Source organism: Octopus bimaculoides, chromosome 4, assembly GCF_046866305.1.
Source record: "Octopus bimaculoides isolate indiv1 chromosome 4, ASM4686630v1, whole genome shotgun sequence".
NCBI lineage: Eukaryota > Metazoa > Mollusca > Cephalopoda > Octopoda > Octopodidae > Octopus > Octopus bimaculoides.
The window spans coordinates 113,634,569-113,649,568 of NC_142931.1; the positions used below are offsets into that span (position 1 = coordinate 113,634,569).

The window sequence follows — 15,000 nt, forward strand, 5'->3', positions numbered from 1 at the left end:
AGAAATAGGAAGAAAGAGTGAGAGAAAGTTGTGGTGAAAGAGTACAGCAGGGTTCTCCACCATCCCCTGCCGGAGCCTCGTGGAGCTTTAGGTGTTTTCGCTCAATAAACACTCACAACGCCCGGTCTGGGAATCGAAACCGCGATCCTATGACCGCGAGTCCGCTGCCCTAACCACTGGGCCATTGCGCCTCCACATATATACATACATGTCTCGGTGAGTGGCAAGTCTGCAGTGTGATATGCAGCCAAAACATGATGCATATAAATCCATATAGCTTCATATGTAGGCGAGATAAGTTGTGGGTGTGTTTTGGGTGGGTATGGGTATAATCCGTCGGTCAGCGATGACCATATCTTTGCACCTAAATGCACAGATCTGAACCAGGGTTTATTCCGAAAGATTAGCAGTCACCACACGCTTGCCAATCTCTCTCTCTCTCTCTCTCTCCAAGACTCCAGTATTATAGTGATTGGGATGAAGAACAATTGCAGGGACTGATAAAATTTGGCACGAAGTACAAATGGCACCGTTGTCGCCAGAGGGCAAAGGAAACCAGTCTGGATACTGCGAGGTATTTAACAGTTTCATCAAGCACTGCTCCAGATATGATTCCCCAACTTTTATTCATTTATTTTTTATCTGATAGATTCCGTGAGGCATTCTTCTCCGGCGTACCAATAGCTTTGGCAATCCGTCACTCACACACACAGACACACAGGTTCGCATGTATGCGTTTACAGATGTATATGAGTGTATCATATGTGATATACATGCGTGTGTGTGTGTGTGTGTGTGTGTGTGTGCAAATCTATATTTTAACACACGCGTATGTATAAATATAAATATATTTTCACACACTAATTAAACAATTCTATTTCTATATATATATATATATATATATATATATACAGCTCTCCCTAACTTCCCTGCCAGTGTGTGTGTGTGTGTGTGCATATATATATATATATATATATATATATATATATATATATATATAAATTTGCAGTGGACAGGCAGAGAGAGAGAGAGAGAGAGAGAGAGAGAAGCGACCTGCATATACAAAAATAGTTGTAAATTCTTTGTCCATTTTCTCTGCTTCTATACATATTTTTGGTACATGTGTGTCAATGTGTGTATGCGCGCGCGTGCATATATATATATATATATATATATATAAGGGAGAATATACAAATAATAACAACAGATGAGGACAGGTGGTGTAAATAACAAAAGTATATATTAGTATGACGCTCGGGAATACGGAAAGTCTTTGACGTTTCGAGCTACGCTCTTCAACAGAAAGAATACGGAGACAAGGAGAAAAACACGGAGAAAAAAAATTGAATAGTGTTCAGTCAACGGTCAATCATATATATATATATATATATATATATATATATATATATATATATATAGAGAGAGAGAGAGAGAGAGAGAGAGAGAGAGAGAGAGAGAGAGAGACCGTGTATAGATGTTTATATAATTCTGGAGTATGTGTGAGGAGCTAGCCAGTGAGAGAAGTATATGCGTGCGTGAGTGTGTAAGATAGATAAAGAGAAAGTGTGAGAAAGAGAGAGTGTGTGTGTGTGAGAGAGAGAAGAAAGAGAGAGAGAGAGAGAGAGAGAGAGAGAGAGATAGAGAGAGCAGTGACCTGACGCACACACCTACACGCATAACGACGTGTTTGTGTCCGAGCACGTGCATTCTGGCTGAATGAGTCTGCACATGTTTCGAGGTGAGCATGTTTTGTAATGCGTGTGTGCATGTGTAGGCTATATGCAGCCTGTATAATAAGCGTTGGATTAATAAGGAAGTCTGTCAAGACAGACACATAAATGTCCTTGGCAGGTTTATATTTTATAAAACATGCTTTATAACGAGTTTTACCTTTCCCTCATATCCATACACGCATATTTATTATTTCTCGCTTATTCATTCTTCAATCCATTATTCTCTTCTTCCTTTCTTTCGTTTATTTATTCATTCGTTTATTCGTTTCTCTCTCATGCCACCGTTTTCTTGTTTATAAATCAGTTTTCCTATTCTCTTCTTTCATTCTGTTTTGTGTGTGTGTGTTTTTTTAATGTATTCTTTAATTCCGTTCTTCTACTATCACTCAATTCTCTTTATAACCTATTCCTTTAATTCATTCATAATAAAGAAAACAACAACAAAAATACTAGTCTTGGTAGAAGAATGAATAAGTAGTCCTTATTTAAAAGAAAAAAAGAAAAATGAAATAAATAAAACAACTGCTTCCCAAACACATGATTCCGGGTTCAGTCCCACTGCGTGGCACCATGGGCAGGTGTCTTCTACTAAAGCCTTCTGAGTGGATTTGGGTAGGCGGAAACCGAAAGAAGCCCGTCGTGTATATATATAAACATATATATATATACATATGTGTGTGTGTGTGTGTGTGTGTGTGTGTGTTTGTGTTTGTGTGTGTCTGTGTGTGTTTCTGTATGTGTTTGTCCCCACCACCGCTTGACACGCGGTGTGTTTGCGTCCCCGTAACTTAGCAGTTCGGCAAATTGATCTTCGATTGAATAAGTAAGTACCAGGCTTAAAAAGCAAATAAGTACCGGGCTTAATTAATTCGGTTAAAATTCTTGAAGGTGGTGCCCCAGCATGGCCACAGTTTTAGGGCTGATAACGAATAAAAGAAGATCAGTCCCTCGCGTTTCTTTTTTCCTTCGTGCCCATGGCTTCAATACTAAAGAAGCTCCGAAGTGGTCGTTCGACTTCCTAAAATTAACAGCCAATTCCTCATCAAATCACACTCTGCCAATGCATTCAGAAAATAAAATTAAAAAATTATGTATGAGATAGATGGTCACGACTGGAACGACATTGTACTAAACGGTAAAAATCATCAATATTAACCACCTGTTTTTCTTGAGCCTACGAACAAGCGGTGGTTGCTTCTTGACCTGCAAGAATATTTTCTACTCTAGGCACAAGGTCCGAAATTTTGATGGGAGGGGACCAGTCGATTACATCGATCCAGTACGCAACTGGTACTTAATTTATCGACCCCAAAAGGATGAAAGCCAAAGCGCCAGACGTGCTGGCAGAAACGTTAGCGCGTCGGTATTTCGTCTGTTTTAACTTTCTTAGTTCAAATTCCGCCGAGGTCGACTTTGCTTTTCATCCTTTCGGGGGTCGATAAATTAAGTACCAAAAATTTCGGGCCTTGTGCTTAGAGTAGAAAAGATTTTGACCTGCAAAAATAGCAGTTACCAAATTATATCCAATTATCATCACGCTTTATACCTTATATATTATATATATATTCTATCTTTTACTTCTTTTAGTCGTAAGACTGCGGCCATGCTGGGGCACCGCATTGAAGAATTTTTAGTCGAATGAACCGATTCCAGTACTTTTTTATCTTTAAGCCTGATACTTGTTCTATAGGCCTCTATTTTGCCGAACCGCTAGGTTACGGGTACGTAAACACACCAACACCGGTTGTCAAGCGTTAGTGGGGGACAAACACGGACACAAAGACACGCGGGCGCACACCACACACACACATACACATACAACGGGCTTCTTTCACTTTCCGTCACAAGGTTTTGATTGGTCCGTGACTATTACTAGAAGACATTTGCCCAAGTTGCCACGTAGTGGGACTGAACGCGGAACCATGTGGTTTGGGAAGCAAGCTTACTTACCCCTCAGCTACGCCCGGATGATGGAATACCTCAGAGCATGTTTGACCTATGGCTGAACTACAGCAATAATAAAAATTCAATATCTTTTATAACTTTCTGATTTCTGGAGACCTTCAAAGTTTATTTACGAAACAAATGTAAAAAGAACTCCATAAATATTCTTCCTTCGTTCGGCTTATTCCGTCTTCCTTTCCCTCCGTCAATCTACAGACATCGGGCCCCTCTTCACGGCATTTCAGTTCTTTCTTCTTCTTCTTCTTCTTTTTCTCTGTATATGCTTATCTGCACTTTATACGCAGAAACGCTTATATACACACACACACACACACATTCATATAATCGCTTATATGCATGCATATACAGATATATGCATATATATGCATAATATATATATATATGCATATATATGTGCATATATATATATATATATATATATATGCATAACTCTTCGAAACGCCGGTGTTAAAACGGGGGTAGCTGATGAAGGAAAATGTTCTCTATGTGGCCTGTGTGTTTTCTGTACTTTGGTTATTATTATTTTCTTGTCTACGTTTTGTTTGCAATGTCCTGCACCCAGATATGCACCTATATATACAGGTAGACGTAGGTATGCACATGCCTGTACGTATATATGCATATACTCATTTGTTATATATATATATATATATATACACACACACATATATATATATATATATATATATATAATAATAATAATAATAATAATAATATTAGGGACAAAATCCAAAGTTTTATATATATATATATATATATATATGCATATATACAGCACATATAGGCGTTCGTCTTCGTTCACCTTCCATATTCACCCTTCCTTCCTGCCTTCCTCCCGTCCGTCCGTCCATCCTTTCTTTTACTTATTTATTTGTTTGTTTGTTTGTTTGTTTTTGCTGCTGTCTTTCCCAGCTGTTTTCATCTGTCCGCTCACCTTTCTTGTCTGTCTATCTTGGTCCTGTTTAAAATGCAATCTTGACTGGCCTTCGCTTGCCACCACCACCACCACCATCATCATTATCATCATCATCATCATCATAAAGATCAAGCGGGCTAGCTGCCACAACAACAAACGTAGTAGCAGCAGTAGTAGCAGTAGTAGTAATAGTAGTTGTGGCGGCGGCAGCAGCAGCAGCAAAACTACCAATATCACCACCACCAACAACAGCACCAGCGCCAATCACCGCCAACGCTACTACCACCACCACCACCAACAACAACAACAACAGCATCGTCTGCCGTCTCACTTACATCGACAGCAAGCTCCTCTGATCAAAACACCAACTGGCCAACAGACCAAACAAGCTTGCTGTTGTTTATTATCGATGTTCATATATCAGTGCAGTTGTTGTTTTCTTTTCTTCTTCTTCTCTCTCTCTGTCCTTACTTTTACCATTTTTATTGTACTACTATAAAGCAAACCTGCTCATCATCATCATAATCATCATTGTCGTCGTCTAATTATTATTGTTGTTGTTGTTGTTAGAGTAAAGTACCTCTTGACTTTGCGGGCTGTGTGTGTGTGTGTGCATGTGTGTTTGTGCGTGTGTGCGCACCTGTGCATATATATATATATAAAATACCATACACACACGCACACGTGTGTGTGTGCTTATATTTACATACAATGTTTATAAATATTTCACACATACCCACACACACACACATATATGTGTGTGTGTGTGTGTAATTATACATTCACGCACATTCTCTAATACGTTGGAACTTCCATTCCGTTTTGTTTTATTCATTCTATCTATATAGCTGTAATTAATTTTATTAATTTTAAACTCCTGATTGAATCCTGTAACCGATATATATACACACACACACACAGACATATACATATATATATATATATATACACACACACACACACACATATATATATATATATATATATATATATATATATATATATATATATATATATATATATATATGCGTGTGCACATACATATATACCCCTCTCTTGTTAGACGTGTAGCTGTGATGCATATACCGAAAAGCACATGTTTATTTATCTACGATTATATATATGTGTGTGGTGTGTGTATGTGTAGGGGGGAAGGTGTATAAACACATGCAAACATTTCGTTAAAATAATTATTGTTGTTACTGATAAAAAAAACACAAACACAAATAGTTTATCTACACATATTCATTAAAAACAATCTCATCCTCATACAACTAACCTTTATATCAATATAATAAAAGAAACAAGCAATATATATATATATATATATATATATATATATATGTGTGTGTGTGTGTGTGTATGTATATATATTTATATATAACTGTATATACATAATCTATCTATCTATATATATATATATATATATATATATATATATATAATACAAATAATAAACGAGTATATGCATATGTATGTACATACTTACATTCTGTATATATATGTATATATATGTATGTGTATGCGCATATGTGTGTGTGTTTTGTATATATATATTATACACACATGTATACGTATGCACAAAATACAGATTCGTATTCTCACAATAACAGCAGCAGCAGAACTACCTCCCCTGCGTCCCCCACACATTATCGCCACCACTACCACTACCACCACCTCCACCACCATCGCCGCTGCCATCAGCACTAAAGAGTAACAACTCTAGCAGTTATTATATGTATACATATCACGGACGGTTATACAACACATATACGCAATTCCAGATATACATACCGCATCCACAGACACACACACACACACACACACACACACATACAAACATATACTGCATATACACACACACAAACTGCACAATATACACCGCCAGCAGTTTATATATACATTATATACATATACATTCATATGTGTATATATATATATATATATATATATATATATAAACGCAATCACGTACATTCACTTCACATCTTGTATAAACCCGCAAGACACACGTACACGCGCGCAGGCGCGAGCGATTACGCCACACACAAACACTCAGTCGCTCTGGCGAACACACACGCGCACACATACACATGCGCGCGCACCCTCACACACGTACAGATTCACTCTCACACGCACTCACTCACTCACTCAGTCAGTCATTCACTCACACTACAACGAAACCAAGATTTGTACACACACACACACACACTCACATTCGCTCGCACTCACTCACTCACTCACTCACACATCATTCAGTCGGGCACTGGCAGTCATATGCGCGCACACACGAACATAGGAAGCAAACACACGCGCGCGCACACAGACACAGACACACACACTTGCCGCACATAGACATACATAACATGTACACGTACAAACACACACGTCGGTTCGTACCAACTCTGTAGAACCAGCATCACTAAGGCGACGTCTCATTGCCAACTTTGCATCAGTATTTCTCAGACCGCTTTACATTCTGACCGGACACGGACGGATTCCTTGGCTGTTTCTTTTAATCGCATTGGATATTTCTTCCTTGACTCGTAATCTTCTCCATGTAAATATATATATATATATATATATTATATAATATAATATATATATATCTTAATTACACATACACACACACATATATATATATATATACATGTATATATATACATATTTCAATCGCATATATTAATATATTTTCTATGTTTAACTGGTTTGTTACCGTCTTCACGACGTTAATCTAACGCCTTCTATATCTATATCTCTATATATACATATATCTATATACATATATACACTTTCTATATGTATATAGTATATATTATACACAAATCGACTAAGTTTATATGAAATCTGGAGGAGTTCCTGTTATTATTTGTCTTACCTTAAAACACCGTGAGTATTCAAAATTTATATTTCATAAATAGATACACACACACATGTACGCATACCTGCACACCCACTAACACTTATATCATTATATATATATATATATATATATATATAGTTGGTATCTATAAATTTCTATGTGTATTCTCTATATATATATATATATAGAGAGAGATGGTATCTATAAATTTCTATATGTAGTCTATATATATATATATATATATATATATATATATATATAGCGAGAGAGAGAGATTTATAGATGCAGATGTGTATTTATTTCTTCATGTTTACTGTGATTTTGTTTCTGTATATAATACACAACTCTACATTGATTTAAAAGAGAAAAAAAAAAGCTGAAATATTTATTTATCCATCGCTCCCTCCCTTACATTATTTCCCCACTTCTCAACGTGGACCGCTTTTTTTTCATTCCGCGCACAATCCGATCACCCTCGCTCTATCAAAACTGGCCCCTGAAGGCCAGGTCAGCTTTGCCTCATTTTTTTTTTAAATTTTAATTTTTGTTTCTTTATTTTACGTCTCGCCAGGATCAATAAAAATAAAGTACCAGTCAAGTACGTGGGTCGACTAACTATTTTCCTTTCTTCCTTCCTTCAAAAATTACAGGCCTTCTGCTTATTAGACGGCGGTGCGATGATTAGCGCCAGACTTAGATTCGAATAACTTAAAAGTATTTCGTAGTTTAGCCCTAAGTGAACCCTGACCGAGCACATTAATGATCTTATGCGCTCCAGTCGGGACTCCAATCCCCCACTCTCTCTCTCTCTCTCTCTCTCAAGCATCGTGTATCTAGGACTTCCATTATCTTAATGCATCCGACTTTTTTTCAAGTCGGCAGGGTGTAATTTGAAGAAGATTTGGCTACTATCTCCAGCAGATCGTGGGACTGCATAGAGGCACTTTTTTTCGTTGGCTCGGGCACAGGGTTATAATTTTATTTTGAGAGCGACATCTGACTCTGAAATCTACTGTGGTCGACTTTACCTTTTACCCCTTATACTAAGTACCAGTAATATCCACTGTCTTTCAACTTATTCCCTAAAGGTGTGTGTGTGTGTGTGTGCGCGACTTCGTGAAATCATCATCATCGTCATCATAGCAATTATTACAGTGGATTGGTCTTCCAATGGTTAGAGCGCAAGGACAAAAAAAAAAAATGACTTTAGTTATTTGTTCCGACTCTTTGCGTTCTGAGTTCGAATCCCGCCAAAGTCAGCTTTGCTTTTCACCCTTTCGATGTCAGTAAAAGAAAGTGCTAGTTAATATTGCGGGGTGGGGATGATAAAATAAAGTACCAGTCAAGTACTGGGGTTGATTTTTAATCGATGAACTCTGCCCCCGCAATTTACTGGTTTTGTGCCTTAATTAAAAAAAATAATAATTGTATTAAACTATTAACTGCACTGGTTTGGTAGAATCGTCAGAGCGTCGAACAAAATGCCTTCCAATGCTTATTCTGGGTCTTCGAGTTCTGACTTCAGATTCCTTCAGAAGTCAACTTTGTCACAGGGATAAGGGTTGCTAACAAGTCAAGAACTAGGTTGACTTCGTCGCATAATCTCATCCTAAATTTCTAATATTGTAACTAATTTATAAATAATATTTACTGATCGGAAAAGCATGAACATCGCATATTCCTGTGACTCGTATTATGTTATAAAAATCGTTTTTTAGAAGAAAAAAAAAAAAAAACAACCCCAAATATTTCGTGACTGATATTTTGTTTTGTGGACACTCCGCCCCCTCCACACATGCACACTCTTTAAGGGAAGGTTAAAATATGAAGCTGACCTCGTTGGAATTCGAACCCAGAACTTAAATGCGAAGCGATTATAATAAACACTATCGTTATTACTGACCGGGCGAATTGAGAGCTCGGGAGACGGTGAGCTTGTTAATAATCTATATTGTTTACGAAGTTATTGTTGTTGTTGTTGTCTAGACCTGGGTCAAAGGCACCCCATCTATGACCATCCCGGCTTATATTTATTTACATATGCTGCATCTAGAACCATATTTCCCAGTGTGTACTTCCCACTTTTAAGGGCAGCATGGGTGTGACTCAAGAAAGGTAGACAGTGAGGGGCGACGGGGCGGCCCTCCCCCAGGCGATTTTTGTGGGGGCGGTACTTTTGGGTTTGCTGCATAAGACTGTATAGATTGTAGGGGGGGGCGGGGGGGGGGGCAGTACTCACAAGCTACGCCACTGGAGTGATTTGACGGAGTTGGCTGCTGTTTCTAGAAGTCATGCAACCGCGAAGTAGGGCTCTCCCCTACACACAGGCACGCACACACCAAGTAACATAATTTCCTGGATTTGCCGATCCGAGTTCAAATTCCTCTCGAAACCCTCTCGTTTTTATGGGACCAATTCAATCTTACTAAATCCGTGTTTCGTCCTTCCCCATCCCACGGAGAGGGACCCTAATCGGTTTTCTTTTCTCTTTTATTCGACTGTTGGCCAAAGTGCTAAAACTAGCAGTCGGCTCACACATTACACCGACCCCACCAAAAAAATAAACCTAAATAAAATATAAAAAAACAATAGCGAAGCACACCTTCATTTAAAACAAGAAATGCGAGATGGTAGAGGCTGGAACGCCTCTGATCACAGACAATTACATAGCTGTATGAAGGTCTAAATTAAGGGTAACAGATTGCCCTATGCTCATTCCAAAAATGTTGCCCTCTAAATGCCGAGACATTGATCTATAAAAAATGCTGATTGTGAAATATATTAAAAATTGAGTATTTCCTTTCAGACTATCATCCGAGTCAGACCCAAATAGATCTATTAAATATTTATACTTTATATTAATATATTTTTACATTAATTTTGTTCTCTGTCATTTATGAAACATTAATTAACAGCATGTTAAATAAATAAGTTAATTACTTATAAGACTAGAGTAACGGGGGGTGGAGGTGCATATTAAAAGAATTTTTGATTAACACTTTATTTAACGTAAAAGAATTATAAGTTACCCTTTTGTACTATGGTAAATCAGACACGAGAAAAAAAGTTTGCAGTAACCCTACCGACCCTTTCTTTTTTTCTTTTTTGGTACCCTTAGCATGTGCTTCGTGATGTTTTCAACTCTTTATTAGGATCTGGTCGCGTATTTTTAAAAGTTCTTTTTTTTTTTTAATATGTTGTTAGTAAGTTGATAAGCGAACTTTTAAGTTCGGCCCCTCCACTACGTAGTGAACTGGCCGGTGGCCTACCGGACAGTTTTTCTTATCGTATAAATCCAAAGAGAGTCAGTCTCATTATGTATGCACTGTGTCTGGCTAGGTCTGGTTTTGTCTGGGGATTACATTAAGGATACAAGTTTCTGTGGAATACTCAGTCATACACATTTAAAGTTCAGTGACTAGATATTTCCGTTGATCGAACAAATAGAACACACACACACACGCATATCTTTTACTTGTTTCAGTCATTAGACTGCGACCTTGCTTGGGCATCGCCCGGGAGAATTTTAGGCGAACGAATCGGCTCCAAGTGCTTATTTCTAAACCCGGTAATTATTCTATCGGCCTCTTTTTGCCGAACCGCTAAGTTACCGGTGGTAGGGGACAAACACAGATACAAAGACACACACACACACACATAGATATGTACCGTATATACGACAGGCTTCTTTAAGTTTCCATCTTCCAAATCCACTCGCAAGGCTTTGATCAGCCCGATGCTAGAGTATAAGATATATGCCCCAAAGTGCCCACGCAGTGGGACTGAGCCTGGAACCATGCTGTTGGGAAGCAAGCTTCTTACCACACAGCCACGTACATACACCATGTGTATGTGTGTTGTGTGTATGTATGTATGTATGTATGTATGCACACACACACATATACATATATATATATAAAATGCAATCCAAATATATATATATATATATATATATATATATATATATATATATATATATATAACGCGATGTAAGTGTGTGAGTGTGTGCATGTATTGCGTTTATCCATTGTCGACGATGCTTTCAAATTTTCTTCATCACCCTAGGGCCAATTGCAAGTGAATTTGATTAGAGAACCGGAAGAAAAAGAAATCACAAGTTCAGTCCCAGAAGTGCTTGGCCTTCAACGCCTCCCCACCCCCAAACCGCATTTTTTCTCGCTAGCACGGTTTTGTCGAGACGAAAGGTGGAGGCCTGAGTAAAAATGCAGAGAGATACCGGTGTGCTGCAGTCTGTCACGTTTTGGCTTGGTGCCTTTTTCTCTGTGTGTGTGTGCGTGTGAAGGGGCAATTGAGAGAGTTTGTTGCTATGCCTTTGACAGCTGTTATTTTCACTCCTGTCGGGTTTCCCCCCTTTAAAACCTCCGAGGGAGCGATGCAGACGGGGCTGCTGTCTATTTGAGTCGCCCACGACCCAACCATCGAATAAGCTGTAGTTAGTATATTACGGTTGGTAATATGGTAACGCAGACAAGGAGCTAAAAACCCCAGGCGACCGGCATAAACACACGCACACATACATACATGCACTCACACATATATACATGCATGCATACAAACATTCATACACTCATATATAGACACATACATGTATATAATGTATAACATATCCATTAAGTATACGCATATATATATGTGTGTGTATGCATATGTATACACACACACACACATATATATACGTATGTATGTATGTAAAATGGATATGCATGTATGTATAATGCATATATGCATATTTAGAATGTACATATAATCTGAGCGCGCACACACACACACACACATATGAATAGACTTGTGTTTATCCTTATATTTCATCCTCTCTGAGAGTGTATGTATCTATATATATATATATACGTGTGTGTGTATTTATATATACATATATATATATATATATATATATATATATATGTATGTATATACATTTAATGCATTTATGTATATATATACATATATAGTGTTTGTGTGTGTGTGTTCCTTTGTTGGTCCATCATTGGATTGCGGTTTTTCTCTGGGGTTGCATCTGCAAGTGCCAGTTATATCAGGCCAGCAGCACTTTCCTCCCCACCCGCCTCTCGTCTGGTATTTACTAAGTTGTGCGGCAGTTAAAGGGGCCGCGATAATATGATCCAACACAATTTCTGTTTTCAGTTTAGAGCTTTCTAAACATAAAATATACACTAACTTGCACTTGCGCGCGCTCTCATACTCGTAAACATGCACACACACGCGCGTGCACTCACTCAACACACATTCACACACGCATACATACATACATACATACTCGCGCTCGCACATACACACGCTGTCATACATTTATACGCAAATTAATTAAAAACAAAACAATCTAGGGCGGGCGCACGCCTGCTCGTTATATATATATAAATACACACACACACACACACACGTGCATATATATATATATATATATATATATATACACACACACACACACATATATATATATATATATACATACATACACAACGTACTCACATACACATATATACATACACAACATCTCTCTCTCTATATATATATATACACACACACCACAATTATATACGCGCTTCTATCTATCTATCTATCTATCTATCAATGCACATACACACACATATGTGTGTTTATTCCCCTTATAATTCATATATATATATGTGTGTGTGTGTGAGCCTTTATGTCTGTGTTTGTCCCACCCACCATCGCTTGATAACCGATGGTGGTGTGTTTACGTCCCTGTAAACTCGTGGTTCAACATAAGAGACTGATAGAATAAGTACTAGGCTTACAAAGAATAAGTCCTGGGGTCAAATTCTTCGACTAAAAGGCGGTGCTCCACTATGGCCGCATCCAAATGATTGAAACCAATAAAAGAATGTGTGTGTGTGTGTGTGTGTGTGTGTGTGTGTGTGTGTGTACGCGAACAGATACACACAATAAATGTGTGTGTGTGTGTATTTATTGCTCTCCAGGACAAGAGAATCCAAAGCAATTCTTTCTTTTCTGAAACAGTTGGGTACGATGAGGGAAATTTGGTTGTTATTTCTCGCAGATCGTGTGACCACACAGTGTCGCCTTCGATAGTTTCCCTATATGATCGAGGGACTGAAGTTCTTGATGTTTTAAGCGCCAAATTAATTTTACAGACCCATTATTCAAAAGGTCTTAACATTTTTTATTCCGTTTTAAAAGTATGCTATTTCTCGGGTTTTCATTATCCAATGTGACTGTCCTTCGTAATTTCATCAGGGAAAAATATTTAGTTGCTGTTTCTAGCGGGTCTAGCAAACACGTAGGATGTGTGTCCTCTCGCTGGTTCGTCTGTATGGTGGTTATTTATAGATTAGCTTACTAAATATAGACCAGTCTCTTATCAAATCTCGCCCATGCTGGGCAATGTGCATGGAAGGAGCCAGTGACGTCTTTTACACAACTTATCGTTTCACTTTAAGCTTTTTTTTTGTATGTTGTTAGTTTTTTTTTCCTTCTTTTAATTAAAAGTAAAATATAATAATAAATTAAATAAACGAGGCCATTGACACCCAAAACCACACACGCACACACATATATACACAGATATAGATTCCGTATATTTTCTTCGTGTGTGTGTGTGTGTGTTGCATTGATATTATTCATATATATCTAAGTTAACACGCTTATATATACAGAATGCACACACACACACACACACACACACACATCAACGCGCGCGCGTATGGTTTTATGTTTTTTTTATCTTTCGCTTCTTTAGAGTCATTGGACTGCGACCATGCTGGGGCACCGCACTGAAAGGCTGTAGTCGAAGAAATCGACTCCTGAACTTTTTTTAAAAGAAACATTTGATACTTATTTTGTCGGTCGCTCTATTGCCGAATCGCTAATGTTACGGGGACGTCAGTAAACCAACACTGGTTCTCAAGTGGAGAGGGACAAACACGAACACACAGACAAGCACACACACACACACGCACATATATATATATACCTATATATAAACGACGGGCTTCTTTCAGTTTCCGTCTCACAACTCCATTCACAAGTCCCTCGTCGGTCCGGAGCCATTGTACAAGACACTTGCCCAATGTGCTGCGCAGTAGGACTGAACCCAAGAGCACATGGTTGCGAAGCAAGCTTCTTCACACAACCACGCTTGTTTACATACATGGAACATGTTCGTCCATACTCGCGCGCACATATATTCTTTTATTCTTTCACTTGTTTCAGTTATTTGAGTGCGGCCATGATGGAGCACCGCTTTGAAGAGTTTTAGTCGAACAAATCGACCTCAGGACTTTTTTGTTTACCTTTTTTGAAGCCTAGTATTTATTCTATCCTCCTTTTTTTGCCAAACCGCTAAGGTACGGGGACGTAAACACACCAACATCGGTTGTCAAGCCGTGGTTGGTGGGGAGGACAAACACAGACACAAAGACACACACAGACACATACACGACGGGTTTCTTTCAGTTTCTGTCTTCCAAATCCAGTCACAAGGATTTGGCTGGCCCGAGGAT

At 38.2% G+C, this 15,000-nt stretch overlaps 1 protein-coding gene across 4 annotated transcripts in view; it reads left to right on the forward strand.

Annotated features, from left to right (window-relative positions):
• Window positions 1–15,000, forward strand: part of LOC106878542 (myocyte-specific enhancer factor 2C) — a 421,727-nt gene that overhangs the window by 173,649 nt on the left and 233,078 nt on the right. The window contains exon 1 of one of the 4 annotated variants that reach the window (XM_089351182.1): window positions 6,359–7,503. The exons of the other annotated variants lie outside the window; for them this stretch is intronic. The gene's annotated coding sequence lies outside the window, so the exon portion shown is untranslated. Of the gene's footprint in view, window positions 1–6,358; window positions 7,504–15,000 lie in introns of those variants that run through there. 4 annotated transcript variants of the gene reach the window in all.